The sequence below is a fragment of the Phocoena sinus genome, chromosome 1 (genome assembly GCF_008692025.1).
Source record: "Phocoena sinus isolate mPhoSin1 chromosome 1, mPhoSin1.pri, whole genome shotgun sequence".
Classification (NCBI taxonomy): domain Eukaryota; kingdom Metazoa; phylum Chordata; class Mammalia; order Artiodactyla; family Phocoenidae; genus Phocoena; species Phocoena sinus.
In genome coordinates this window covers 153893485-153920282 of record NC_045763.1, presented here as the reverse complement: position 1 = coordinate 153920282, position 26798 = coordinate 153893485, and the positions used below count along the sequence as shown (strand labels likewise).

At 41.9% G+C, this 26798-nt stretch overlaps 1 long non-coding RNA gene across 4 annotated transcripts in view; it reads left to right on the top strand.

Moving 5' to 3' along the window:
• Nucleotides 1–26798, top strand: part of LOC116752893 — a 90978-nt gene that overhangs the window by 41757 nt on the left and 22423 nt on the right. For 2 of the 4 annotated variants that reach the window (XR_004349639.1, XR_004349637.1), the window contains 3 exons: nt 5167–5228; nt 15957–16020; nt 17088–17750. This is a non-coding gene — a long non-coding RNA (uncharacterized LOC116752893). Of the gene's footprint in view, nt 1–5166; nt 5229–15956; nt 16021–17087; nt 17757–26798 lie in introns of those variants that run through there. The other 2 variants (XR_004349640.1, XR_004349638.1) reach the window with 2 other exon arrangements.

Here is a 26798-nt window from a genome sequence, read left to right as displayed (position 1 = left end):
TAACAACCTGCTCACAAAGTTCTGGAAAATTGAACAGTCAGTTCTTGCAGGCCAGTGTGGGCTGCCTTTAGGGCACCACTGCTGGGATCCCTCTGTTACTTACAGTCAGGGAATAAATGCATTGGTGTTAAAACCACTCCCACTAGAAGCAAAGGCCACATCACCGGGGGAGAGGTTTAGAGTGGGTTCCATCTCCTTAAGGAGGTTCGGACTTCCGGAGACAGAACAGACAACTGCTTGGGGGAGAACAGAGGTTGACAAACACCATGTGGGTTTTTTGTTGTCGTTCTACCCACTCTGAGTGTTTGACACGTGGGTCAGGGGGTTCCATCTTACCCAGGCAGCTCCTAACTGTATGTGCTTCCACTGACGTAGTTGAGATAGCTTGATAACTTCTAGTTTAATTCCCTTAAGATCTGTGTGCTCTAAGGATAGCTCTCTGGCTGGAGTTCCCCAGCATTATCTGGGTCTCAGACCTTTGCCACTTTAGCTGGAGGATCCTGGAGGTGTCTGTGGCTATATGCTTTTCCTTGTTACTTCCTGGACCCTGCCTGTAGGAGTTGGGATGCTACTTGTCTCCCAAAACTCTCTTGTGGGAAAACTTCTTGCATAAGAGAGACAACATTTTACTCAACTGGGGTCAAGGGAGGCTACACATCTGGCCCCAGCCTCTGATCTTCTGAAAAATTGCTGAGCTTTATCCAAAGTACTCAGGTCCAAAAGTGGCAGTGTGAGGAAAAAAGAGTATAAGGATTGAAACTGGAGGAGAAAAATCTTAGTAGTAGGGTTATAGGGCCAAGAATTGAGGTAGAATTTTTGTCGAAGGATGTACAAAATTGCCCAGGACAGCAGGTCAGACAGGAGACAGCTGCCTCAGAAGTGTTTAAAGTGTGGAGAGGTGGGAGTGAACAATGGTAATAGGTTTGGGTCTTCCATTTTGGGGTTGTCTCTGGTGGCCGCCTGCCGGCACAGTCAGTCTCACAATTCCTCGCACTCATCAGGACCTTAGCTACATTGGCCCTGAAATTTAATGACCCTCATTCCCCTCCTGTCTTCATGTCCCTCCAAACCAAGTGGGGATTCTATGGTCCTTCAGTGTAATCATCCCTTGTGTATGTCTTTGTCTTTCTCCAACATGCTTTAATGAGGTTCAGTACTGCCTGGAGATCCAGCTATACTTCCCTAGTAAATTCACTCCCCAGTTCCCAACTGCAGTGGATGTATAGCCCCCACTCCTATTGAGGCAGGTCCCTCCCCAAATGTTGGGCTGGTCCCATCTCCCCCTGTCTACTAAAGATTTTGTCCTGCAGTTCTCCCCTCTCTCTCCTGAAACATCAATTATTTCCTCTCTACTTGATCAAAACTCTAAATTTCTTATAAAACTCTCTCTCTCTTTCTCTCAGAACTTCTTCTTCCTCTGCTTCAGGCCAGAAGCTGCAGAGGGCAGAAGAGATGGTGATCAGCTTATATTCTATGTCCCCACCTTGTGCGTCTCCTCATTTTCCCCTCCCTCACTAGGCTGCGTAGTTCTCCAAGGCCGCTGCTCAAGGAGAGAGAGGAGATGCAGGGAGCAGGAAAGTTCTTACTTGACTGGCACTGTTCACTATAGTGCTGATATTTTCTGGCCTTAGTGGATGTTTAAAGCTGACTTTCTTCTCTTGGGTCTAACATATGTTTCTTGGTGATGCCCCTGTTGTGGTCCTTTGATGGCAGCTTCCTTGATACAGACCATGCCTTTCCTCTGGCTGCCCATTTACCATTCCTCCCTTAGCTCATGGGTATCTTTTGGTCCACACCACACATAACTCTTGTTGGGGCTCCAAAATTCCTCTGGGAAGTCATCATGGGCAGGGTCTGTATATAAAGTCACAGATCACCATCCTTATAAGTCACAGATCGGCATCCATAATGCTCCTATCAGCATTTTGGTCCTACTATCATGAGAGCACAGCTACTTCCCAACACAGCTCTCTCTACTCCACTATGCCAAGGCACTAGCCAGCCACAGTCTCTTTATTACCTTTACAGGCATGGGTCCAGCACCAGTCTATTATGTCTATTATATTCTCCAAGTGATCCCTTAAGCCCTAATCACCTTGTTTGATGTGAAGGGCAAGCTTCTCTTCCCCACCTCCAAAACACTTCTATAACTTTCTCCAAAAAAATCAAATCACCTCCCCTTCAACTTCAGTCACAACCCTTTAATACCCTTAAGGTTGTTGATTAGAATTGCTTAGAATTGCAAAATGGGTTTTAAGATATCTCCTTTGCAAATCCTGTATAGATGGTTTAGCACCTCACTCTGGAATGTGGAGTCATTTTGCACCCATGGCTTTGTGCAAAGCCTTTGGGCTCTCAGTCAAGACTGAGGGAGAAAGAATTGTATTTTAGCATCTCATTACACATATCCATATCTCTCTGTAACAAAATCCACGTGATGTCGCATTATATAAAGCTCGCTGGTTGAGAAAGAAAAGACAACACAAACTTGAGTAGTGAGAGTAACTGTAAAGTCTCTGACTTTGTCTGCTCGGGCTGCTGTAACAGAACATTACAGCCTGGGGTGGCTTATAACAACAGATTTTATTTCTCAGCTGTGGTGGCTGGGAAGTCGAAGATCAGGGTGCTGGCAGATACGGTGTATAGTGAGAGCCCACTTCCTGGTTCAGAGATAACAACCTTCTCACTGTGTCTTCACAAGGCAGAAGAGGTGAGGGAGTTCTCTGGGGTCTCTTTCAAAAAGACACTAATCTCATTCATGAGCGTTCCACCCTCATGACCTACTTATCTCAGGCCCCACCTCCTAACACCATCGCATTGAGAGTCAGGATTTCAACATATGCATTTGTGGGGATACAAACATTCAGTCTGTAGCAGCCATTTTCATGGTGGACCACCAGAGCAAAGGGGCATGGACACCCTCCAATTTCTGTTTCTCCTGAGATCTGGCCATTAATCTCTTCCTGGGTTCCTGCATACGTTTCTTGAGGCAACTTGAACGGACCTCTTTTCCTTGCCTTCAAAAGCCCATCCAGGGAACTTTCAAGAACTAGATTTGCTTCTCATCAAATACTTCTCTGTAGGACTGCTCCCCCAGCAACCCCTGATTTCATCTCATTCAGTCCTGCCCTCCAAAGCCAGGCCAGGGGACAACCAGGGAGGCATCAAACACAGGAGCTAAAACCTGAAACCAACAACAACGCAGCAACTTTTCAGGGCTCCAACGGGCTGGTTGGAACCTCTTTGCCTAGTATTTCCTGATTACTTGATAGGAAACCACTATCTCCAAGTGACACTCAAGGGCAGGGGCAGGAACCTTCTGGAGGATGGTGAAACAAGAGGAGCGTGTCTTCCCCCAGGCTGTCCTCCCAGAAGGCTTTCCTAAAATGCGTTTCATTTCCTGAGCTAGAGTAGATACTAAGTTCTTTCTTGGGACAAGCGTTAGTTCCTCCTTGCAGGCCAGAAAGATGCTGCTTGTTCCTCAGACCCTTTTCTACTTTTTATATTTTCTTCTTTTTCCTCCTCTTTTTGGTGGCATTAACCCTTGACTCTACTCAATGGTCTTTAGCAGTTTTTGTCTTTTCTAGTCTTCTTCTTGATGGGAAAGTATTTTCCCTGCCTGTCTATATCTAGCTTTTTTGTTCTTGATTTTTTTTACTACGGACAATTTATCCTTTTATTATCTTTTCCCTGTTGTGTTTTTGCTCCTTTGAAGGTCTTAGCTTTTTATTTGCCTTTACTTTTCATGTTGTTTACTTTTTGTACATAATTTTACTTTGCTTCCTTGTAAAATATTTTTTTTTTTTTTTTTTTTTTTTTTTTTTTTTTTTTTTTTTTTTATGCGTTACGCGGGCCTCTCACTGTTGCGGCCTCTCCCGCTGCGGAGGACAGGCTCCGGACGCGCAGGCTCAGCGGCCATGGCTCACGGGCCCAGCCGCTCCGCGGCATGTGGGATCCTCCCAGACCGGGGCACGAACCCGTGTCCCCTGCATCGGCAGGCGGACTCTCAACCACTGCGCCACCAGGGAAGCCCCCTTGTAAAATATTTAATTTTTATTTAAAACATTCTTAAATACCTAGTTTTAAAAATAATATTTCTTAAGGTTTGGTTTATTTATTTATTTATTTATTCTGTTTTATCCTTTTCCAACTTCTGTTCCTGGCTTTAAATTTTTTATTTTAATTTTCATCTCTTCCTCTGTTTTTTAAATTTATAGTTAGTTTTACGATTTGTTTCTATCATAGCCTGCAAGAGGGGTGGGTGCAGGAATGATAGCAATTGGAAGAGGCCACACAATGCAAGGGGATGATGGGCCACCTTCCTCCTGTCCTTCTGAGCTACTCTGCAGGCACCCTCAGAGGCTCCTGAAATGACTCCCCGTCGCTCTGTAATTAACATTTGTCCTGCTTTGGGGCAGCCCAGCATCTTTTGAGTACTCTGGCATCTTTAAGGTATCAGCTTTCTTCTTCACACTTGTCACCACAGTGCTATAAAACCCAGGATGCTCTGCACTGGGGCACCACATCCATGTTCCAGGTAGGAGGAAGGAGGGAGGGGTTGAGTCTGTGTGAAGGAAACACAAGCTTCTCCATGAATTCCCTACACTCTTCTGCTTATGTCTCATTGGCTAGAACTGTGCATCCCTAGCTCTGAGGGAGTCTGGGGTAGTGAGAATAATATAGAACTCTCTAACTTTGTCAAAGCCTTTACTTTTTTTTTTTCTTAAAATAATCTCAAATTTAGAGAAAAGTTGCAAGTATGGTATAAAAACTTCTTTTCCCTGAACTGCTGAGAGTAAGTTGCCAACTGATGCCCCAGCACCCCTGAAAAATTTAATGTGTGTTTCCTACAAAAAAGGGATATTCTCCTACATATTGTATAACTACAACACAACCATGGAAATCAGAAAATTGACATTGGTGTAGTACCACCTTTTAATCCCTAGATATTGTTAATGTTTTGCTATTTGTCCCAAGAATCTCCTTTATACCAAAAGTATCCATTTTGGAATCACATGTTGCATTTAGTTGCTGCTTCTCTTTAGTCTCTTCCATCTGAACCAATTCCTCAGTTTTTCCCTGACTTGCATGACTTTGACTCTTTTGAAGATTATAGGCTAATTATTTTGTAGATGTCCCTCATTGTTTCCTCCTGATTATTTTCAGGTTATGCACCTTCAGCAGGAATATCACAGGAGTGACCTGTTTTCTTCGTTGCACCCTAATAGGTGAGGCTTGACATCAGTTTATCCCGTTACTGAAGAGGCTTTCATTACTTACGTTGATGTCTGCTGGGCTTCTCCACTATGACATTTTTCTTTTCTCCTTTGTAACTTAAAAGTATTTTATAGGTAGTGCTTTGAAACTAGAGTCTGTCATACAGAGTGAAGTAAGTCAGAAAGAGAAAGACAAATACTGTATGCTAACACATATATATGGAATTTAAGAAAAAAAAATGTCATGAAGAACCTAGGGGTAAGACAGGAATAAAGACACAGACCTACTAGAGAATGGATTTGAGGATATGGGGAGGGGGAAGGGTAAACTGTGACAAAGCGAGAGAGAGGCATGGACATATATATATACACTACCAAACGTAAGGTAGATAGCTAGTGGGAAGCAGCCGCATAGCACAGGGAGATCAGCTCGGTGCTTTGTGACCGCCTGGAGGGGTGGGACAGGGAGGGTGGGAGGGAGGGAGACGCAAGAGGGAAGAGATATGGGAACATATGTATATGTATAACTGATTCACTTTGTTGTAAAGCAGAAACTAACACACCATTGTAAAGCAATTATACTCCAATAAAGATGTAAAAAAAAAAATCCCATTTTGAATCCCATTCTTCAACAAACATTTAATTAATTTAGACCAGGAGTCAACAAACTCTTTGTGTAAAGGGCCAGAGTTATTACTATCTAGTAAGTATTTTCAGATTTGCAGGCCAGGAAGCCAAGTTGAGGATATTATGTAGGTACTTCATAATGAGAGGAAAAAAATTTTTCCAGAACATTTTCACTGATGAAATTAAAAATATAATTATTGAGTACAAATTTTTTTGTAGTGCAGATATCCTAATGAGAATAGAATTCTTTTGGGGGTGGAGGGAAGATTAGACTTAACTGGGGTTCAAGGTCCGTGTTCCCAATTATCAAGTTGATTGCAAACGTTCCTCTGCAAAAATCATTCTGAGCCTGTGGGCCATACAGAAACAGAGGGCTGGATTTGGTCCACAGGCCATCGTCTGCTAACTCATGGATTTGTCTTTTACTCAATGGGTTACATTCTGTTGCTGACATGAATTTTGATGTTGAAATTTTCTCTGAGTTGACTGGTACAAGCTCCTTCAAGCTGGCCTCTGTGTCCTTTTGCCACATCCCCATCACACTTTGAGCGTTTCCTTGCCTTTGGCACAAGGTGTCCTAGGCTCCTTTTGCATGTTCTCTGCCCCAGCCTTGAAAGCAACCATATGTTCACAGAGCCCTAGTGTCTTTCAGCGCAGAGTGCTACTCAGAAGCTGAGCTCTGGGTGCCAGGGGTGCTCATTGCTCCTGGGGTGTTACTCTTCCCAGTCCCTCTCAGGGGGCAGAGCTAGGATATACATGTGTGTTTACCAATGCCTCCAATTCCAATCTAATACCACAGGGGTGTTTCTACTTTTTCTCCCTTTCCACACTTGCAACTTCTTTTTCTAACAGAGAGAAACCTGGCTCCCACTATAATTAAATTACTTTCTCATTTAATCAATGCCCCCTGTAAGTAACCACCTTCCCATTCCTGTTCCCAGCCCTGCCCCTTACTGATGCTCCCTTCATCTTGCTCAGGCTCTGATAACCTTCTCTGGGCCACACTTGTGTGTGGAGGTCAGGTCATCATGCCCAGGCTCTGACTCCCATGACAAGCTGCCCTTTTACTGGGAACCTCTACTCACCTGTTTGGGCTGACAGCCCAGGATGGATGCTACCTTTTTACGGTTCACATCATGAATGTCTTCCTCACACCCCTCCCCCTGGACTCCAACACCTTTTCTGGGCTATCCCCACATGGATACCCTTCTCACTTTGCTTGGGCGCTGACTCCCCACATCAGCATTTCCCCTGCTTGTGTGGATGCCTCGCTACTCCGCTCTGGCTCTGACACCACATGCCAGATCGCTCGTCTCCATGGATGCCTACCTTGCTCTGCCTTACCTAACAGCTTCAGGACTGAATTGCTCAGGAAGGGGAAGGAGTAAGACTGCTTTTAAAAATCTTTACATAGTTACTGAGATTTTTTTTTTGAGATCTAATAATAGCTAATGCTCATGGTGCTTACTGGGTGCTGGGCATTGTTCTAAACACTGCATACTGAACTCAGGTAATTCTCACAGCCTCTATAGGAGGTTGTATAATTATAATCTCTAGGTCATAAATAAAGAAATTGAGGCACAGAGAGGTTTAGTGACTTGTCCAAGGTCACTCATCTCATAAGTGATGGAACCAAGACTCAGGCAAATAAGTTCACCACACACCACAAGCAAAACTCTTCAGATACAGTTAAGCTCCACAGTGAACTGTCCCTGTTTTCATTTTTCTTGTGTTTCCCAGAGAAAACACTACAGTCATTTGGTATAAGTTATTCCTATGCATATATTTGTACTTTCATTATACATATAGTATAACTTTGCATGCTTTTAAATTTTATGAATATTATACTGAATGCATGACCTTGCAAATTTCTTTTTTTTCTATCTACTTCATGATTTTAAGACTTATTCTTATTGCAATGCATAGCTTTAGTTCATTCCTTGAAATTGCTATATAATATGTTATATGAATATACCACAATTTATTTATCCAAATACTGTGGGTGGACAGTTTAGGTTGTTCACAATTTTCCACTATTAAAAGCATTGCTGGAATTTCCCTGGTGGTGCAGTGGTTAAGAATCCGCCTGCCAATGCAGGGGACACGGGTTCGAGCCCTGGTCTGGGAAGATCCCACATGCCAGGGAGCAACCAAGCCGTGCGCTTACAGCTACTGAGTCTGCTCTCTAGAGCCCGTGAGCCACAACTACTGAGCCCACATTCTGCAACTACTGAGGCCCACATGCCTAGAGCCCGTGTTCCCCAACAATAGAAGCCACCGCAATGACAAGCCTGCACACCGCAATGGAGTAGCCCTGACTCGCCGCAACTAGAGAAAGCCTGCGCACAGCAACAAAGACCCGACGTAGCCAAAAATAAATAAATAAACAAAAATAAAAGCATTACTGAAATAAACATTTTTGTCTTTTTATGCAATTGTGCAAGTTTCTGTAGAATATGTGCTTAGCAGTGGAATAAGCTATGTGCATCTTCAACTATGCCTAAGTATTTTTCCAAAATGGTTTTTACTAGTTTACATTCCAACTAGGGGTGACTGAGTTCACGTTTTTTCACTTCCTTGCCAGTGTCTAGTATTGTCAGACTTTAAAAATTTTTCTAGTCTGATGTGTGTAAATATTCTTATTAATTTTCTAATTTACATGTCCCTGATTACTAGTGAAGTTGAGAATATTTTCATAAATATACAGAATTTGGGGTTTTCTCTTTGGTGAATTATCTGTTCATATCATCTGTCTATTGAGTTTATCATTTTCTTACTGTTTGAGGAATTTTTCAAAGTATGAAATGGATGCAAATTCTTTGCTCAGTTATAATTTCTCCTATTGTGTGGCTTGTTTTTTTCATTTAATAGATGGTATTTTTGTTGCACAGAAGATTATAATTTTCAGGCAATCACACTGATTACTTTTTTATGGTTTACATTCTTTGCATGTTGTTTAAAAATGTCTTCCCTACACAAAAGGCATAAAGATATATCTGTATTTTCTTTTTAGAGTTCTAAAGTTTTGCTCTTGAAACATCTAAGTATCTACTCATTTGAAATTTATTTTTGTGAATATTACGAGGTAAATATCTAATTTCATTTTTTTTATATGGATACCTAATTGTCTCTGCATCATTTATTTAGAAGTCTGTCTTTTCCCTGTTGATTTAGGATGCCATCTCTGTTGTTTACCAGGTTTCCACATGTGTGGGTCTGTTTCTGGTTTCTTTAATCTGTTCCACTGGACTGTTTGTCTCTCCCTGTATGAATACTACACTGTCTTAATTATAGTAGTTTTTAGAAACAAGTCCTCATATCTATTAGGGCAAGACTCTCCTCCTTTTGTCATGGCTGAACTTGGCTCTTTGCTTTTCCATATTAATTTTATAATCAGCTTGTCAAGTCTTTTGTTTCTTAGCTTTTTACAACTTTATTAAGTTACATGTACAAAACCTGCACATTTTTAACATGTACACTTTGTTGAGTTTCAACATAGGTGTATACCCATAAAGTCATTGGCACAAACCAATAAATTAATATCCCTGTAGCAAACAGACTCTGTGAGCTGCTCTAGCAAATTAATCGAACCCAAGGAGGGGGTGTTGGGAACCTCTGATGTATAGCCAATCATTCAGGAGTACAGGTAACGACAATGTGGACTTGTGACTGATACACTGAATTGGAGGGGGTCATTGGAACTTCCAATCTACAGTCGGTTGGTCAGAAGCACAGATGATAACCTCGGCCTGCAACTTGCGTCTGAAGTGGGTGGGCGTGGGGAGTCTTGTGAGACTAAGCCCTTAATCTGTGGAGTCTGATGATTTCTACAGGTGGATAGTGTCAGAATTGAGTTGAATTGTAGACAACTGGGGTCTGAGAATTGTTTGTTGTTGTTATGGAAAGCACCTCCACACCTGCAGTGGAACTGGGTCCCAGAACCCCAAATATTCATGAATTGGTGTATCTTTCCATTTGTTTAGGTCCTCTGTGCGTTCTCTCAGCAATGTTTTGTACTTTTGAGTTTAAATATCTTGTACATTTTTTGGCAAATTTATCCCTGGATTGTATTTTTATGCCATTATAAATGGTATTTAAAATTTTCAATTTCTGTTTTTTTGTTGCTAATATATAGAAATACACTTGATTTCAACCTTGTATCATGCAACCTTGATGAACTCACTAAAAAGTTCTGTAGCCTTTTTTTTTTGGTAGATTCCCTAGGATTTTCTATATAGAATATCATGTCACTTGAAAGTACAGACATTTTCACTTCCTTCTTTCCGATATGTATGCCTCTTACTTCTTTTTCTTTCCTTATTGCATTAGCTACGACCAAGCTGTCTTATAAAGTCATTATGGCACCAAATTGACTGCCATAAAGTCATTCATAATATTCCTTTATTAATGCTTTAATGTCTATAGGATCTATAGTGCTTACCCCTCCCTCACTCTCGATATTGGTAATATATGTCTTCTCTGTTATTTTTCTGATCAATCTGGCTAGAGATTTATCCATTTTATTGATCTTCTCCAGGATTCAGCTTTTGGTCCCATTGATTGTTCTTTGTTATATTTTGGTTTCCAATTTATTTTCTGCTCTTTATTTCCTTTCTTCTGCTTTGGGTCTAATTTTTCTTTTTTTCCTAATTCCTTCAGGTAGAAGTTGAGGTTATTGATTGTAAATCTCTATACCTTTCTAACATTAGTGTCTAGTGCTATAAATTTTCCTCTAAATCTTGCTTTAGCTATACCGCACATATTTTTATATGTCTTATTTTCATTTTCATTCAGATCAAAGTATTTTCTAATGTCCCTTGTGAATATTTGTTTGAAACATGAGATGTTTTCAGAAGTGTTGCTTAGTTTACAAATACTTGGGAAATTTTCAGGTATCTTCCTATTCTTAATATCTAATATATTCCCTTTTTGGCCAGATAACATATTTTGTATGATTTGAATCATTTGAAATTTTTCATGACTTGCTTCATGACCCAAATTATCTGTCTTAGTATTTGTTCCATGGGCACTGGAAAGCAGTGTGTATTCTGCTGCTGTATCACAGAGTGTTCTCAAAATATCAGTTAGGTCCAATTGGTTGTAGGTTTATTCAACTCTACTTTATCCTTGCTATTTTTTGTCTACTTGTTCTATCAATTATTGAAATGGGAATGTTGAAAACTCCTGTTGTAATTGTGGATTTGTCCATTTCTCCTTGTGTTTCTATTAGGTTTTCTTTCATATATTTTGAAACTCTAATATTAGGTACATAAATATTTTAGGACTACTGCTTCCTCTTAAGGAATCGACCCCTTTATCACTATGAAATGACTCTCTTTTTCCTGGTGATATTTCTTGTTCTGAAACTTACTTTGTCTGATATTAGTATAGTCACTACAGCTTTCTTTTGAAATAGTAACATGATACATCATTTTCATCCTTTTACATTTAATCTGTCTTTTCCTATATATTTAACATGGGTATCTTAGAAAATAATTGTCTTTTTAAAAAATCCAATCTGACAATTTGCCTTTTGGTTAGACTGTTAAGACTAACTGCATTTAATGTGATTATTGACATGGTTGGGTTTAAATCTATCATCTTGCTATTTGTTTTCTATTTGTCTCTTCTTAATTTCCTTTATCCTTTTTTTCCGTCATCTTTTTGGTTGATAATTTTAATGATTCTACTTTATCTCCTTTATTAGCTTATTAGCTATACTCCTTTGTCTTATTCTTTTCGATTGTTGCTTTAGGGTTTATAGTATTCATCTATAACTTATACAGTCTATCTTTACCACTTTGTGTAAAATATACCATCGGTACAAATCTGTACAAATACCATTTATATATTGATGATTTCCAACTTTACATCCCTATTTCCACCCTTTATCCTGCATTTAACTCGTCTCTTCAAATGCCTACTTATTATACATCTCCACTGCATATTCAATAGATATAATTAAACAAGTCTCAAACTAAACTGATCTTCCCCCTCAAATCCATGTACCCTGTAGTCTTCTCCTTCTCCATAAATGGCATCACCACGCTACCAGTTATTCAGGTAAAAATATTGGGGCTAGTCTTTGCTCCTGTCACATGCACATGCAGTCCATCAGCAAATTCTGTCAGCTGCACCTTCAAGTCCAATAATTTATTACCACCTCTACCAGTATGCAGTAGTCTCAACTGCCACCAAATTCTCCAACAGCTTCTTATTCCACGTAGAGTAGGCTCGAAGTCTTCACTATGGCTCACAAGGCCATTCACGATTAGTCATCCTTGCTAATTCTCTGACTTCATCTCCTACTCCTCCACGCTCACTCTGATTCTACCACCCTTACCCTCTTGCACATTCCCTCCTTGTTCACCTGCACCTACTATTTCCTCTTTCCAGAGCACTTTTTCCCCAGCTATCCCCATGGCTTACTCCATCACTTCATTTGGGTCTCTACTCACATGTCACCTTACCAAAGAGACTGTATCATCTTTCCTGTCTTATTCATCTGTAAACATTTATAACCACTTGCCAAGTTGTTGATTAAGTAATTATCTATTTCAGCCCCACCTCCCACCCCCACTAGAATGTACCATGGCAGCATGACTGAGAATTACTACCATTGGCTATATAATAAATTATTTTAAAAAACAAACAGTAGCAGAGGGGAGTGATCAACAGGATCCAGTGCATTAGAGAAGTCCAAACTGGTAAGTGCTGGAAAACGTCTATTGGACTGGGCAGCTGGAAGGACTAGCAACATTGAGAGCAGTTTGTGCAGGTTGTTGGCTGGAGGCACCAGACTGCAGTGGGTTGAAGACGTCCTTTCCTTCACAGTCTCCTAGTTCTTCCCTCAAAAAACCCTTCCTCGCCCTTCACAGCTCTCAGTCCTAATAGTCACACGGTCATACCTGTGTATGAAACACTCCCCATGGGGCATTGTCAGTCCCCGCTCTCCAGCAGGGCACAGTCTGGTGGAGGAGGGCCCAAGGAGCTCCCAATCAGATGGTGTGTGTGTGTGTGTGTGTGTGTGTGTGTGTGTGTGTGTATGCAGAAATAATAATCATTAAAAAACAACAAATGTAAAAAAGCAAATCAGGAAGACACCTAAAGCAAATGAATGCATGCTAAAGGGATGCCCGAGAGAAGAGGTTGACTCTGGAAGGAAGGCAGGGACACCCCTGCTGGCTCTGCAGCACCAGGACCAACTGGGACATGAAGTCCGTAATTCATAGCCGATCAATCCTGGAGGGCCCAGTGCTCTGATCCCTTTGGAAACTGCTCTCTTCTCTGTCAGCTGAGCCCTTCTCCTCGGAGGCCTAGGGCAGGAAGGTTTCTCTGTGAGATGTACTCTGGTGCCCCGCAGCCAGGATGATGGATGAGGAGGCAAGAGAGCTGCTCAGGGCGGCTGAGACCAGTGGGGCTGAGCAGGGAGAGAAATATGGCAGCGACACAGCTCTGTGTGTAGAGAATGATGAAGGCTCAAAGGCAGAACCCTGGGGAGCACCAAGTTTAGCAAGGGGAGTGCATGAAGAAAGCAGAGAAGGGCTGTCAGAAAAAGATGGAGAAAACAAGAAATGCGAAGACAGTTTCACCATGAGAGAGGGAACGCCAAGAGTGACTGCTGAATGCTCCAGAGAGGTGTCTGCTGTAAGGCCTGGAAACACCTCCTTTAGATTTGATCATTAGGAGATCTCTGGGGAAATTGGGGAGAGCGGGATCAATGGGCTGAGCAGCAAATGGAAAGTGAGGAAGGGTCAGTGGGGTGCCAGATTTAGCAAATAAAAATAGAGGATACCCAGTTAAATTTGAATTTATCTGAAATTTGAATTTAAGATAAACAATGAATAATATTTTTAGTATTAGTAGAATAAACCAATTATTCGTGGCTTATCTGGAATTCACATTTAACTGGGCATTCTGTACTTTGTGTAGTAATCCTAACAGGGTGGCATGTGGACTTCTCTCTCAAGCAACGTGGCTGGGAATAAAAGATGAGTACCAGGGCCATAGATGGAAGGGGACCCATGTCAACGGAAAATTATGTCTAGATGGGATTGTCTGAGCATGTAGAGTGGACAACAACACTTCCTGTGGTCTGTTTGTAGGCTGAAGGGAAACAGCCCATAGTGGGAAAGGCTAAGGACACAGTTGAGGGAGTAATTGATTATGTAAACCATGGGCCTCTAGCCAGGGTGAGAAATCACTTCCCACCCATAAAAAGCAGACAGTCCCTCCCCAGCCCTCCATCCCACGAAAAGTTCAGGAAACACAAATTTCCAATTTTAATTTGCAAGTTGTTTGCTGCTACTTTGAAACTACAGGATTGTGGGTTTAATATGGAATCTTTCCAGTAAAAAATCTTTTTATTTCGTTCTTTTTCTTGGTGTTTTAATGGACCACCATAGTTGCAAACATTTTTCTAAATAGATGAATCCACTTTGTCAACTTTGTGTCTCAAAATCCCATCACCAGAGCAAATCATTTTTAATGGCTAGATTCCATTACCAGTTCAGGCCACAAGCCTGAGTTTTTGAAGCAAATTAATCAGATTAGCGCTGTAACCCGGCTCCTCCCTCCTCTTTTTCTCTATTTTAAATCTTACTGTGAACAGTGAATTTGTCAAAGCCCCTTTTGATGATGAAAGATTGATAGCATTGGAGTCACCACATGATATATTCAACAGCTGTTTTTCTTCCTCATTACACCCTATTCCAGGGTCACATCTGGTTTGAAAAACTGGAAAAATGATGTCTTTTTGTTTATTTTTGTTCATTTTCCTCTAATTCCTTAGATTTCTGCCAGATTGGTAGCCTTCGTGACTCTTTTGTTTCTATGCTTGTGAGACAGAAAGGAAAAAGCACCCCCTTTTCCTCAACTCCTAACCCTAAGTCTGTCTGGTCTTAGCCCAGTCCACAAAGGCTAATTCTTTGCTGGGTTTTAGGCATGTGGGCCTCACAGCAGAAGCAGCACTGTGGCTTCCACTGCCTTTCCTAAGAATGTCCCTGGCTGCTGTTGGGACGTTAGCAATGTCCCTCCTTCATAAGGGTCTCTGAGACTTTTAGTAAGGAAAAAATAAATAAATAGATAACAACATTGGGATACACAAATTCCTTTTTTCCCAAATTACTTGTTCTATATTAGCTTCAAAATAAGTGTTCACCAGCTTTGTGTTAAAGAAAGCACCAGTGGACTGCCCACAGTACTGCTTGTTCTGTTTCTGGTCAGCTCCAGGCATCAGCAGAATCCATGTAAGTGGAGAACAATTGCTTTGAACAGATATCCTCAAGATAATCCATAATTTTTCCTTTTGCTTCCTCTCTCTTAGTACTCTGATTAGAGGTTGGTCGTCTTTGACACCTGGAATTCAAGACTGGGTCGGGGGAGGTTATGTTTGGGACCCGATCTCAAATGAAATATCTCTACGCAGTTAATGAGTAATTTAAGACTTTTTCTATGGTGCTTATCCCAAAAAGTAGACAAGTGCAGAGAGGGCTGGAGTTAAGCTGGGGCCAGGACAGGACATGAAAGGGAAATTTCTTTATGGATCAAAATATTTGCAGAGTTTCAAGCAGGCGTGGTATCAACAGGCCCCTCTGTTGACTGCTTCCTTCTGCTAAGCTCACCAGGGCATCAGGGTGGAGTGGCTCAGTATCAGGGACGATGTCTCCTGGAACATGTGGCCTAAATCACCTTATCTGAAGGTTGAAGCTCTCAAACTGTTCAAGCCAGAAAGGACTTTGAAGTCCCTGTAGCCCAGGGTCTGCCCGACTTTTAATTTCATGGTCTGTTAGGACTTGGGAGGGAAATAGTTTAAACAATAGCAGGTGGTCAATTTTTATTTTGCTTATTTAACAAATAAAATATTCATCTTCTGTCATCATTTCCAAAAAAGGCACTTTAACATAAAAATGTGAAAAACTTATTCTTACTCTTAACATAAAGGTTTTATCCCAGTTCTTTCCCAGAAGGTCAGTGTCAAGCTTACACCAACGTTACACAAATATATTAGAATACGTGTGTGGACGTGCATGCATCCAAATGCACACATGGTTATCATCATGGCACAAAGGAAACACCTGGTAAATAACAGTCATTATTATTATATTTCCACAGACCAGGAAGTCTTCATAAACTGGCCTCTGGGAACTGCAGACAGAGCAACCCTTTCCTCTTCCAGGTAAGGAAAAACTGGTCTAGAGTAGACGTGACTTGTCCAGGTAAGGTCCATGACCAGTTACTGAACATACTGAATAACTTGAGTAGAACTCAAGTCTCTTGACCAAGTATGATGTATCTCTGAAGTTTCCTAGAAAAAATTGAATTTGGCAAATGGCTGGAATCATTGGGCATCTGTCCAGTGTCTGGAGGGATGGGCAGGGAGCTAGCACTTTAGTGGGGCACAATGAGGTCGGTCAAGAGCCACCAGGAGGTCTGGCTACTGCTGCCTTCCTTTCCAACCCCAGAGAAAAATGAAAACAGGAGTAGGTTACCGCCTGGGGGTGAGGGGTGAGGGAGTCCCCACGTGAGGCAAGAGGAGGTGAGTAGCTGCGCTTTGCAAATCTTCCTCTTTCTGCCTTCAGTCCCAACACAGAACACCTGCTGAGCCTCTCAGGTCCCGCCTCTCACAACTCCGCTGGGGGTGCTCCCCTCTGCTGCATGACGTCCTGCCCTCCCAGTCACCGGTCACAGGGAGATGCCCAAACACTATGACTTGTTTTTGCTGTTGTGATTTGGGGGCTATTCTTCATTTCCTAAGCCTTGGTGAGGGCCACTGGGTCAGGTAGGACTGTGTTTAGTGGCTGGTAACACACCCATGTCAGTGAGGCTGCTTTTCGATTTGACGTAGCAGGAAATCAGATTGCCTGAGGCAGGCTCCTTCAGCCTCTCTGCTCCATCATCCTTTGCTTATGACTTTCATCCTCATGATTGCCTCCTGATCACATGTTCCAGGCAGGAAGAAGAAAAATGACAATGATAAAAAAGGAAGGGGTGGGCCTATATCAGGAAATCCAACCTTTCTCACAAAAGCTCCAGTAGCTTCTGCAGATGCCTCATTGGTCAGAGCTATGTCAGAGCTCCTAGGTCCAAGGGAGGCCAGGAAATATGTTGTGTCTGGGCAACAAATTGTGATTTATTAGTAAGGAAAGAATGGATAATTGGTAAGAAACATTGTCTGCCAGGAAGGCATAATGAGTAAAATTGAGCCTCTTTGTTTCCCTTTATCTCTAAAATCTACTTCACCAGGTCACGTTTGAAGGAACTGTTAGTCCAGCTCCAGAAACCTTGACATCTATATGGGTCTTCACTGAAACCTCCATGCACATGTGCGGTAGATCACACGGCACACCTAGCCAACCTTTTCTACAAGCCTCTTTATGCTATTATCTACCACCTCTCAGCACTGCTCGAATCTCCCTCTCTTGCTAAACAAAGTAAAACAGGTCTCTCTTCACTCACACCTCTGACCTCCTGTCCTATGTTTCCATGTTTTCCTTCACTGGTCTCTGTGCCCTTTCTTGTGGAAATTGATTTGGTCTCTGGGCTTTTACAAGTCTAGGCCTCTACCCATCACCCCTATAAGCACAACCATGGCTGAAAACAAAGAATCTGGGAGATTACATTGGGGCCTGTAACACATCCTTTTATATTTCCCCAGCTACCCAGGTGATGAGTGAACCCATGTAAACTCCAGCCCTGCTTACACATACCACATCTGTAGACACCTGTCAGGGCCAGTGAGCCCCTCTCTGCTGCCATGGAGACCCGGCCACAGCCTTTCCGCTCAGCCTCTGGCTCTCCTTGCACTCTGTTTTAGTCCAAATTTTCCCTCTCCACGTTCATATCCATCCTATTGGATTCAGCCCAATAATTTTCATTTACTCCTTCAAAGGCCTACTTAAGATTGACTCTGAGAAGACTCTCTCAGTTAACCTCGCCTGCCTCCAAGCCAGCCAGTCCACGGTGCTACTCTGAAAGTAAGCCCCTGTTTTATATTATTTTTATTTGACTTGGTATTCAACTTTTGGATCTCATGTCTGTTTTCTTTATAGCTGTTTTCTCTCCACCATTAGGCTGTGAGCAACCTGAGGGTAAGTGTAGGGCCTGGGTCTCCCATCAACCCCTCAGAACAAGGGTTACTCTTTTTTTTCTAGCTGGTGTGTTTTGGGCACCTTCCATGTGTCAGACACTGAGGAAGGTGCTAAGGATATAAGGCAGATGCAGTCCCCGGCTTCCCTCTTCTGGTCCTTCTCCTACCCCCAGGATGGTGCTCTGTTGATCCATCTGACTGACCACTGTCATGATGGAGATGAGGGAGGATATTGGGATTCAGCCCCCAGAGATGAGCCCCATCACTGTCTTCCTGGACTCCAAGTTCATACCACTCTGGCAGCTCCTCTGAAAAGTCCCCAGGTCTCCTCCCAGTATCCCGGCTTCCGGTGTTACTGTGTTGGCTCTGCCTGCCTGCCTACAGCACAGCCAGAGACTGAAGGAGCATTTATTCCAAATGAGGGCAGTCAGCTGAATTTCCAAGTAACAGATTTTTTCCACTTCAATTTTTCTCTTTTGCCCAAATAACGCATTCATTTTGTGGAAAAGGGATGGGGCAGTTCTTCTAAGGGTTAAAGATTTTATGAGGAATACCTGGGGGATGGGCAGGGCTCAGCCAAAGCCCTTCTCCTGTTGGGAGGGAAGGTAAGAGGAAGCAATGGAGAGGGCTCTCCAGCCCCCAAGGATGACCAAGGGGATGAGGTCAAGCCAGGGGGCCGAGCCTTTTCTCCTCCCACCCGATTCTCCACCCACCATCCCTTCATCTCTTTCCCTTTTTTTGTCTTCTTCTCTTTCTCTCTTCTTTCCTGTTTTCTTCTGTCCCTCTCCTTCTTTGTTCATGAATTCATTCATTCATGCATTCTCTCAGTGGGCATTGCTTTAGCAGCTGCTGTATGTCAAACACTGTGCTATAAGCTAAAAATACAGAGTAAAAAAGTCAAGGCTCAAGGCTTTTACCGTCTAGGGCCTGTGGAAGGTGGGGCACCCAGATGACAGGCTGGGGGGAGGAGTGACAATTGGCAAAGAGAGTTAACTGCTAAGTCTCCAAGTACATTCAGAGTCTTAGGCAGTACATCTAAAACAGGGAAAACTGGGATCAAGGAGACAGGACTCAGAGAACCTCTAGTGTGTATCCATGCCGCCTGGCTCATTCATCTCTCCTATCCTATCCTAGGCAGAGACATCTCAGTGGTAAAGAACATGGACTGTGTGAGCAGGCTGCCCCCCATTCAAATCCCAGGTCTACCACTTTCTGTGATCATAACAAGTCACCTAATCTTTTATTTATTTATAACAGATTTTCTTTTTCTAGGGCCATTTTGGGTTCACAGCAAAATTCAGCAGAAAGTACAAAGAGTTCCCCATGTACAGCTGCCTCCCCCGCCAGGCACAGCCTCCCCTACTATCAACATCCTACACCAGAGCGGGGCGTCTGTTACAGTCGAGGAAACTACACTGACACAGCATTATCACCCAAAGTCCATAGTTTACCTTCAGGTTCACTCTCGGTGTTGTACATTCTATGGGTTTTGACAAGTGTGTAATGACATGTATCCACCAGTATACTGTCATTACAGAAATAGTTTCACTGCCCAAAAATCTCTCTGTGTTTGCCTTCCGTTGGTCTTCTTATTCTCAATTTCTTCTTCTTTGGGTGATCACGGGGATAACACGTGGTAATATATTGTACATGAGTGCCTTGCTTTAGGTGTGAGTTATTAGTATAATATTCCCATGAAAAGCCCAGAGGCCCTCCCCCAGTGGGCCCTGATCATATTGCACGGTATTGGAGGAAGGAATGGACCAGGTGGCGAGGGGTGAACGCTCTCCGGAACAGTGAGATGACATGCTACCTCAGCTGGTTGGGTGGTAGGCTACTTGGGGAGCAATAGTGGAAGGAGGATATGGAGACGCACAGGATTCCAAAGGGGCTCTGGACTGCTCTCTGCTCCCGAAGTAGCCCATCCAACTTTATCCAGGCCGTCCTCTGACTGCTCTTGGCAGGGGTTTAGAGAGCCTGCGTGAGTCCGGTCCACGTGGCTGAAGTGGGGAGGGAGGAAGGGCTCATGCCCAGGCTGGGCCACGCTGGCTTTGGAGAGATTGTTCCTGAAAGTCCCTGGCAGGAAGAGGGCTGCTGTAGGCTGTTAATCTGCAGTGCAAATCGACAAGTAAACAGTCTCCAATGAGAATCTCAGATGCCAGATGCCGGGTTCATTGCAGAGACCCAGACACTCATCCTGGGCTCCAGGTGGGGGCCAGCTAGAGGGAGCCTGTGCATGAGCTGAGGCAGAGCTGCTGGCCTCTCGCCCCTCCCATATCCAGATAGGTATGTTGCCCAGGAGATCTCAGTCTCCTCCTGCCCGCAGGCACCGGGAGAAGGAGACTTGACAGTACAGATGGCACAAATATATCACCTGTTGTTCAGATGGGAAAACTCATTCTAGGGTCTGCTTGGGCTGACTAGACAGAGCAAATGAACCGGACCCTGGTGCTAGAGACATGGGTGGGCTGCGTGGTGGGCTTGGGAGTACACGCTCAGTCTCCACCTCCGTTGGCTCTGTCACCAGGCAGGGGCACAGCTGGGTTTGGGGGGAAGCCAGGTGCTTGCTGTATATATACTCAGAATTTATTGGCCTGTGGTAAGCAGGGGTGGGGAGAGAGAGGATGGAATGGAACACATCTGGTGACCTGATGTTTTTGTTTTCCTACTCTTGCTTGGTTGAGGGCTTTTGCTGTGCTTGGGGCTGGAGGAAGAAGTCCGGAAAATGGGATGAGGCCCTAGAAGGGAAGATGGGGGCAGGGAGTGTACGTTACTTGGCTGGGCTCAGACAGGGAGAGCCAGTTTGAGCCTGGGAAGGCCTCTGCACCTTACAGAGTGGGAGGGAGCTCAGTTTCCTTGTGTGAAGATTCGATAAGGAAGAAAAGTATGATCACGTGAACATTTAGCAGCATTTCCAGCAAAGACAAACCCGGCAACCATATCCATACATAAACCCCAAAGAAGTACATAAACACATACACCTTCAAGTATAGTTGCAAACGCAGCCATCAACTGTACATACAATGAAAGCTCATACATCTTACTTACACGCATACTGCCTCTGAAACACAGGCAGCCATGTTCATCAAGACCAGAGGGAGTCTCACTGACCCTAAAGATCAAGACCAACGTGCCTTGAACCATCATCACCCCTTGGATGTTGCAAAGCCTAACGCCCATCTCAAGTTTTCTGCGTACTTCCAGAGGGCATGCCTGCTTCTGACGAATCATACAGGCCAGGGTCCCCCGGCCATTCCTCATGACAATCTCTGTTCCACATCACCTCCATGCAGACAGAGAACGTGGCAGAAACACTCTCAAGGCTTCCATGATGTGGCAAGCTTAGGAAGATTTGAAGAAATGTACATTATAACAATGCAAAAAACTCAAATAATAGACATTTCTGTTCTTATTTTTAAAAACCTATTGGTCATTCTCACAACTCCAGATCCAGACACTCTCCACCTTATTCAGCAAATCTTCTTTCCCCTCTCCTCTGTTGTCTTATTCTCAGGGGCAAAATCCAAATTCCTCTCATTTTCTTGCATGGAGCAACTCAGCTGTCTCCAACCTCTGTCCCCAACCTTGGCTCCTGAACCCCCTTAAGATAGCCAAAAACTCACTGGAAACTCTGAAAATAGCCCCCGTGGCTTGCTGATTAAGGCCATCTGCCTCTCCCATCTTCCTCTAGAGGGGTAATATATATATACACACACATACATATATATATAAGCATCTTTATTGGAGTATAATTGCTTTACAATGGTGTGTTAGTTTCTGCTTTATAACAAAGTGAATCAGCTACACATATACATATGTCCCCATATCTCCTCCCTCTTGCGTCTCCCTCCCACCCTCCCTATCCCACCCCTTTAGGTGGTCACAAAGCACCAAGCTGATCTCCCTGTGCTATGTGACTGCTTCCCACTAGCTATCTATTTTACATTTGATAGTGTATATATGTCCATGCCACTGTCTCACTTCGTCCCAGCTTACCCTTCCCCCTCCCCGTGTCCTCAAGTCCATTCTCTACATCTGCAACTTTATTCCTGTCCTTCCCCTAGGTTCTTAAGAACCATTTTTTTAATTTTTATTTTTTAGATTCCATATATGTGTGTTAGCATATGGTATTTGGTTTTCTCTTTCTGACTTACTTCAGACTGTATGACAGTCTCTAGGTCCATCCACCTCACTACAAACAACTAAATTTCATTTCTTTTATGGCTGAGTAATATTCCATTGTATATATGTGCCACATCTTCTTTATCCTTTCATCTGTCAATGGACACTTAGGTTCCTTCCATGTCCTGGCTATTGCAAAGAGAGCTGCAATAAACATGTGGTACATGATTCTTTTTGAATTATGGTTTTCTCAGGGTATATGCCCAGGAGTGGGATTGCTGGGTCATATGGTAGTTCTATTTTTAGTTTTTTAAGGAACTTCCATACTGTTCTCCATAGTAGCTGTATCAATTTACATTCTCACCAACAGTGCAGGAGGGTTCACTTTTCTCCACACCCTCTCCAGCATTTACTGTTTGTAGATTTTTTGATGATGGCCATTCTGACTGGTGTGAGGTGATACCTTATTGTAGTTTTGACTTGCATTTCTCTAATGATTAGTGATGTTGAGCATCCTTTCATGTGTTTGTTGGCAGTCTGTATATCTTCTTTGGACAAACGTCTATTTAGGTCTTCTGCCCATTTTTGGATTGGGTTGTTTGTTTTTTTGATATTGAGCTGCATGAGCTGCTTGTAAATTTTGGAGATTAATCCTTTGGCAGTTGCTTCATTTGCAAATATTTTCTCCCATTCTGAGGGTTGTCTTTTCGTCTTGTTTATGTTTTCCTTTGCTGTGCAAAAGCTTTTAAGTTTCATTATGTCTCATTTGTTTATTTTTATTTTTATTTCCATTACTCTAGTACGTGGGTCAAAAAGGATCTTGCCATGATTTATGTCATAGAGTGTTCTGCCTATGTTTTCCTCTAAGAGTTTTATAGTGTCTGGCCTTACATTGAGGTCTTTAATCCATTCTGAGTTTATTTTTGTGTATGGTGTTAGGGAGTGTTCTAATTTCATTCTTTTACATGTAGATGTCCAGTTTTCCCAGCACCACTTATTGAAGAAGCTGTCTTTTCTCCATTGTATTTTCTTGCCTCCTTATTCAAAAATAAGGTGACCATATGTGCATGGGTTTATCTCTGGGCTTTCTATCCTGTTCCATTGATCTATGTTTCTCTTTTTGTGCCAGTACCATACCATCTTGATTACTGTAGCTTTGTAGTATAGTCTGAAGTCCAGGAGCCTGATTCCTCCAACTCTATTTTTCTTTCTCAAGGTTGCTTTGGCTATTCAGGGTCTTTTGTGTTTCCATACAAATTGTGAAATTTTTTGTTCTAGTTCTCTGAAAAATGCCATTGGTAGTTTGATAGGGATTGCATTGAGTCTGTAGATTGCTTTGGCTAGCATAGTCATTTTCACAATGTTGATTCTTCCAATCCAAGAACATGGTCTATCTCTCTATCTGTTTGTATCATCTTTAATTTCTTTCATCAGTGTCTTATAGTTTTCTGCATACAGGTCTTTTGTCTCCTTAGGTAGGTTTATTCTTAGGTATTTCATTGTTTTTGTTGCAGTGGTAAATGGCAGTATTTCCATAATTTCTCTTTCAGATTTTTCATCATTAGTGTATAGGAATGAAAGAGATTTCTGTGCATTAATTTTGTATCCTGCTACTTTACCAAATTCATTGATTAGCTCTAGTAGTTTTCTGGTAGCATCTTTAGGATTCTCTATGTATAGTATCATGTCATCTGCAGTCACAGCTTTACTTCTTCCTTTCCAGTTTGGATTCCTTTTATTTCTTCTTCTTCTCTGATTGCTGTGGCTAAAACTTCCAAAACTATGTTGAATAATAGTGGTGAGAATGGGCAACCTTGTCTTTTTCCTGATCTTAGAGGAAATGCTTTCAGTTTTTCACCACTGAGGACGATGTTGGCTGTGGGTTTGTTGTATATGGCCTTTATTATGTTGAGGTAAGTTCCCTCTATGCCTACTTTCTGGAGGGTTTTTATCATAAATTGGTGTTGAATTTTGTCAAAAGCTTTTTCTGCATCTATTGAGATGATCATATGGTTTTTCTCCTTCACGTTGTTAATATGGTTTATCACATTGATTGATTTGAGTATATTAAAGAATCCTTGCATTCCTGGGATAAACCCCACTTGATCATGGTGTATGATCCTTTTAATGTGCTGTTGGATTCTGTTTGCTAGTATTTTGTTGAGAACTTTTGCCTCTAGTTCATCAGTGATATTGGCCTGCAGTTTTCTTTCTTTGTGACATCCTTGTCTGGTTTTGGTATCAGGGTGATGGTGGCCTCATAGAATGAGTTTGGGAGTGTTCCTCCCTCTGCCCTATTTTGGAAGAGTTTGAGAAGGATAGGTGTTAGCTCTTCTCTAAATGTTTGATAGAATTTGCCTGTGAAGCCACCTGGTCCTGGGCTTTTGTTTGGTGGAAGATTTTTAATCACAGTCTCAATTTCAGTGCTTGTGATTGGTTTGTTTATATTTTCTCTTCCTTCCTGGTTCAGTCTCAGAAGGTTGTGCTTTTCTAAGAATTTGCCCATTTCTTCCAGGTTGTCCATTTTATTGGCATAGAGTTGCTTGTAGTAATCTCTCATGATCCTTTGTATTTCTGCAGTGTCAGTTGTTACTTCTCCTTTGTCCTTTCTAATTCTATTGATTTGAGTCTTCTCTATTTTTTTCTTGATGAGTCTGGTCAATGGTTTCTCAATTTTGTTTATGTTCTCAAAGAACCAACTTTTAGTTTTATTGATCTTTGCTATTGTTTCCTTCATTTCTTTTTCATTTATTTCTGATCTGATCTTTATGATTTCTTTCCTTTTGCTAACTTTGGGGTTTTTTTGTTCTTCTTTCTCTAACTGCTTTAGGTGTAAGTTTAGGCTGTTTATTTGAGATTTTTCTTGTTTCTTGAGGTAGGATTGTACTGCTATAAACTTCCCTCTTAGAACTGCTTTTGCTGCATCCCATAGGTTTTGGGTCATCATGTTTTCGTTGTCATTCATTTCTAGGTATTTTCTGATTTCCTCTTTGATTTCTTCAGTGATCTCTTGGTTATTTAGTAGTGTATTGTTTAGCCTCCATGTGTTTGTATTTTTTACAGATTTCTTTTCCTGTAACTGATATGTAGTCTCATAGTGTTGTTGTCAGAGAAGATACTTGATACGATTTCAGTTTTCTTAAATTTACCAAGGCTTGATTTGTGACCCAAGATATGATCTATCCTGGAGAATGTTCCATGAGCACTTGAGAAGAAAGTGTATTCTGTTGCTTTTGGATGGAATGTCCTATATTTATAGGACAATTAAGTCCATTAAGTCAATTAAGTCCATCTTGTTTAATGTGTCACTTAAAGCTTGTGTTTCCTTATTTATTTTCATTTTGGATGATCTGTCCATTGGTGATAGTGGGGTGTTAAAGTTCCCTACTATGAATGTGTTACTGTCGATTTCCCCTTTTATGGCTGTTAGCATCTGCCTTATGTATTGAGGTGCTCCTATGTTGGGTGCATAAATATTTACAATTGTTATATCTTCTTCTTGGATTGATCCCTTGATCATTATGTAGTGTCCTTCTTTGTCTCTTGTAATAGTCTTTATTTTAAAGTCTATTTTGTCTGATATGAGAATTGCTACTCCAGCTTTCTTTTGATTTCCATTTGCATGGAATATCTTTTTCCATCCCCTCTCTTTCATTCTGTATGTGTCCCTAGGTCTGAAGTGGGTCTCTTGTAGACAGCATATATACAGGTCTTAATTTTGTATCCATTCACCCAGTCTGTGTCTTTTGGTGGGAGCATTTAATCCTTTACATTTAAGGTAGTTATTGATATGTATGTTTCTATTACCATTTTCTTAATTGTTTTGGGTTTGTTATTGTAGGTCTTTTCCTTCTCTTGTGTTTCGTGCCTAGAGAAATTCCTTTAGCATTTGTTGTAAAGCTGGTTTGGTGGTGCTGAATTCTCTTAGGTTTTGCTTGTCCATAAAGGTTTTAATTTCTCCGTCGAATCTGAATGAGATCCTTGCTGGGTAGAGTAATCTTGGTTGTAGGTTTTTCCCTTTCATCACTTTAAATATGTCCTGCCACTCCCTTCTGGCTTGCAGAGTTTCTGCTGAAAGATCAGCTTTTAACCTTACGGGGATTCCCTTGTATGTTATTTGTTGTTTTTCCCGTGCTGCTCTTAATATTTTTTCTTTGTATTTAATTTTTAATAATTTGATTAATATGTGTCTTGGCATGTTTCTCCTTGGATTTATCCTGTATGGGACTCTCTGCACTTGCTGGGCTTATTACTTCCTTTCCCATATTAGGGACGTTTTCAACTATAATCTCTTCAAATATTTTCTCAGTCTCTTTCTTTTTCTCTTCTTCTTCTGGGACCCCTATAATTCGAATGCTGGTACGTTTAAGGTCGTCCCAGAGGTCTCTGAGACTGTCCTCAATTCTTTTCATTCTTTTTTCTTTATTCTGCTCTGCAGTAGTTATTTCCACTATTTTATCTTCCAGGTCACTTATCTGTTCTTCTGCCTCAATTATTCTGTGATTGATTCCTTCTAGAGAATTTTAAATTTCATTTATTGTGTTGTTCATCATAGTTTGTTTGCACTTTAGTTCTTCTAGGTCTTTGTTAAACGTTTCTTGTATTTTCTCCATTCTATTTCCAGGATTTTGGGTCATCTTTACTATCATTACTCTGAATTCTTTTTCAGGTAGACTGCCTATTTCCTCTTCATTTGTTTGGTCTGGTGAGTTTTTACATTGCTCCTTCATCTGCTCTGTGTTTCT